Here is a 4,080-nt window from a genome sequence, read left to right as displayed (position 1 = left end):
GCACCACTGACAAGTTGGCATGAAGGGCAGCAGACAAGATGGCAGCTGTCCCCTCATCCCTCCTCCCCTCCAACCAGTGCTAAGGAGCAGGAGTGCCATGAAATGGCCATGAAATCGACTGTGTGCCATGAGTGGGCTATAAAAAACCCTGTGTCTTGCTGTAATTTAAATAGGTCCCTAGGTATATTGGTGCAAATGTATCATGTATATAAGCCCTTCTTTCTTCTCTAGTGTGTGTGTATGCACCACTACCCTGTACTGGACCTCCAAAAAAAAAAAGTGGGATTAAGTATCCACTCTCCCCAGCTGCTCAGATCTTGGGCCACTGTTAATTTCTCAAATGTATCACAGGAGAAGTGAGTCCCAAGGAAGGACTGGAAGGAGGGCAGGGTGGTGGCTTTGCAGACTAGGTCAGGGCACATGCTTCATACATATGGCTGGCTGTAGACATCTGCAGTGTTTTAAGAGAGGCTGTCAGGTGGGCAGATGGCTTCCCTTGGAACTACTTCTGTAATGCAGCTAGATGGGTCCTTTGTTCCTGGAGCCAAGGGTCAGGACTTGTCCATTCCAGGAGAACATGTGCCTGTGCTGTAGGCAGTCAGAGATCGCTGGAATAGAAGCAGGGCCAGAGGAGATGGGCAGCTTGGATGCCACCGCATTAGCAGCAGCTCCCGTGTTCTGGGTGGGCTCTCTCTCTGGGCACAGACTCTCCAGATGAGTTATATGCCAAGCTTGATGCATCATTATGTTCTTTGCTCACACTTTTGTTGAGTGGGTGCTTCAGTGTGTGCAGTTAATGGATATTTTAGCCCTGAAATAGCCCCCAGGAAAGAAAGCGCAGAGGCTCCTTAACAGATGCAACTTCAACACCAGCCTACACTGCAGGCATGAAAACAGACAGATGTCTCTGAGTGAATGAAGCAAAATTACCATCCAGAACTGGGGCAGGAAAACAATCAGGCTCCTCTCCTGCATGCACAGGACACAAATGATGAGGAGACTTTTATTTCATTAAGTTAATTGGCAACAGTCCCTGACCTGTCAGGCTTAGACTTAACTTTGCCTCTGGGTCCTGGCAAAAGCTTGCTGCTCCTGTGTTTAACAATACAAATACAAAACATAAACTTCCTTCTGTTTCTTAGGTACTGGCTCTGTCATCACTTTAGTAGCAATGGGAAGGAAAGGTCCTTCCTCTGGCTCTTGGTTTTCTCCAGGGAAGGAAATGGAGCTTCTCTCATTGAGCAGGTGCAGGTAGAATTCACACCTATGATCAAGTCCCCATTGCATTTTGCCAGAGCTTGTTCAGGAGATAGCTGAGACATAAGAATTTGCAAAGCCAGTGAGCGGCTCCAGGCTGTTAGAAAGTGTGGTCTTCATGTGTATAGAAGGGTCCATATCATTTGCACAGAGCAGCGGTGCCCAACTCATCTAGCCCCATGGGCTGGAGGAGGGGTGCGGGGCTGCTCTCTGGACAGGATATAGAGCATGGAGCTGTGTCATCGGGCCAACAGGGATGGAACAGGGTGGTGGGAGTGCTAATTGCTGAAGTTCCAGGAGTTGTGGCCATTCCCCCCGCCCCTGGCAGCCCTGTTGAGCCAGAGAATGCGGTTCTGTGCTCTGGTTCTGGCCCCACAGGTCTGGAAACTTGGTGGCAGGATGAGTGGTGGCAGCATTAATCGCTGCAGCTCCAGAGATCTGGCAATTAGCACAGTCACTGCTTGTCACACCACCCATTTCCAGATTTGTGAGGAGCCTTGTGGGCCAAGTGATGTGGCTCTGTGGGCAGTATCCAGCCCATAGGCTGTATCTTGGTCTCTCCTGGCATAGAGCATGCAGAGCCATCCATTTAGTAGTACCCGGACTAGAGCGGGGTGTAGGATCATTGGCTTAAAGCAGGGTCAGCAACCTATGGCCCACAAGCTGGATCTGGCCTGGGAAAGTCCGATCTAGCTCAGGGCAACATGGTGCAGCTATGCCAAGCCACCCGTTCTCTCTGCAGCATGTTCCTCCACAGCCCCCTCTCTGCTGCTTTCTCATGCCTGTGCTTACCCACACTACAGAGGGGCCAGGTATCTGCAGCAAGGGTAAGCAGAGGGTTTGAGCTTTCCAGAGGGCAGAGATTTGTGGCCTGTGGCAGGGGCTGAGTCACAAGCTCTGACCCAAAGGTGCAAAAGGTTGCCAAATCCAGGTAGAGGCAAGGCCTCACTGCCATGGGTGGCAGGGTATGTGTATCATAGATGCAGGTCATTCTCATTTGACTTTGTAGGCACTGGGAGATGCTGCCCTGCCTGTGAGAGGGTACCGTGTGATTTGCATGTGTGCTTGGTTTGAATGCATTAAGGCAGAAGGGGCAGAGACTTGCAGCTGATTCTGGCTGTGACTGGGTCATGCCCAGGCAGCCCTCTGCTTCCCTGGCTGAGCCCTAACCCTCAGGGCACACCATGGGCTTGTTCAGGTAGCCAACTCACCCAGCTCTCTGAGGTGCCTTGAGCTATTTTCTACCCCGCTTCCTTCCTTCACAAATGCTCTACTCCAGTAGGATGGGACAGGGACTCTTCCCCTTCCACCAGGACTCCTGGACTCAGCAGCTTTTGCATTTAGCTGCAGGATGCTGGACAGGATCAGGGGGCCTGTCGGTCGTCTGTGTAGCACCTACTTCTTGGCTTATGTGTGGAATCAAGGAGTTATGGTTTGTTTTAGGTCAGTTCTGAAAAGGAGTTTGTTGGAGCACAGAACTCCCTCAGGGTCTAGGACAGATGGCTGCAACTGCAAAAGCAGGTGTGGATTGAGGACCATCAGCAGAGCTGTGTAAAGAGACCCATACTGGAATAAGGAGGGTGCCTCAGGATAGGATTCCAGAATACTTCTCCCAGCCTTGGTAAGAATGTGCTGTTGGGGCTAGTGCAGAGGCTCTGCTCTCCGAGCATAAGGAAAGTCCCTGGTAAATATCAGACTAGTGGCAATAGGACTTCTGATGTCTTCCCAACTGGTAGGGGAATGACTGCTCCCATCATACTCAGGGTATGTCAACACTGCACTCACAACTCACATGGACCTATCTAAGCTAGCTTTTAACTAGCTACTTTCAGTACTGCTAGCTGTGGGGCCATGATGGCCCAAGTCAACGTTAAGCTGGCACAAGTCAGCTTCGAGCATGCCTACTCTGGCCATCTAGCCATGGCAGCACAAGTTTGTGTTGTATGAGTTAGCACAGAACCCAGCACAAGTGGTACAACTCATCTACAAAGCACAGTAAGCACTCGGTGGTTAGCCCACACTGAACTCTGTGCTACTGGGGGTGAGCTGGCTAGTTCAGAGGGGATGTCTGTAGAGCCTGCAAGCAGGTAAGATGCAAGTAGTGGAATCCGGTTCCAGTGCAGAGTCTTTCTTCCATTCTTCTGCTGAGTTGTCAGGTGGTGTGGGGTGGAGATTTTTTTTAAAAAACTGTGTTTAGCAGCCAAAAATGAACAGCATTACCCTTGTTTCATACTCCCTGTGTTTACAATCAGTCCAACATAAGGAGCCAGAGGGACCTTCCAGCGGGTGAGCACCAGAGGGCCACATGGTGAGTGGCCGTTTGGTTGATGGGATTATCTGTTCAGAGTCTGAGACGATAATCTTCAGAGGAACAGGCAGGAGGAGGTGGCAGAGTTAATCTCTCTGTGTGAGGATGGCCGTTGCAGAGGGAGGTAGTGGGCAAGAGTATAAGAAACAACACTGGACAGACAGGAAGCAAAGGAGGAAACAAAAGTGAACAGACAAAGAAACAAGTCCAAGACTGTTACCTGCCTGTGAGTGCCAGGAGAGTACCACTATGTCCCTGCAATGAGGGGCTCATGCTTCATCATCACCTGGATTTCCCTTATTGCTTCAATACCTGTTCCACAAAAAAATTGCTGATTGGGATCCAGCCGCAGATTGGTCACTTGAAGCTCTCTGTCTGGAAATACAAGCCACTATGTTCACAATCAGTTAGTGTCCCAGGGTGAAGTTACATGTTACATTTAGACCATACTAAGTCTCTGGAATGTTAAGCAGCGTTAAAGTTAAAACATGCTGGGAGCAGTCACACATTAAGGC

The sequence above is a fragment of the Alligator sinensis genome, unplaced genomic scaffold, assembly GCF_000455745.1.
Source record: "Alligator sinensis unplaced genomic scaffold, ASM45574v1 scaffold1195_1, whole genome shotgun sequence".
NCBI classification, from domain to species: domain Eukaryota; kingdom Metazoa; phylum Chordata; order Crocodylia; family Alligatoridae; genus Alligator; species Alligator sinensis.
The sequence above is the reverse complement of the archived record's forward strand: the minus strand, read 5'-3'. Positions refer to the sequence as shown.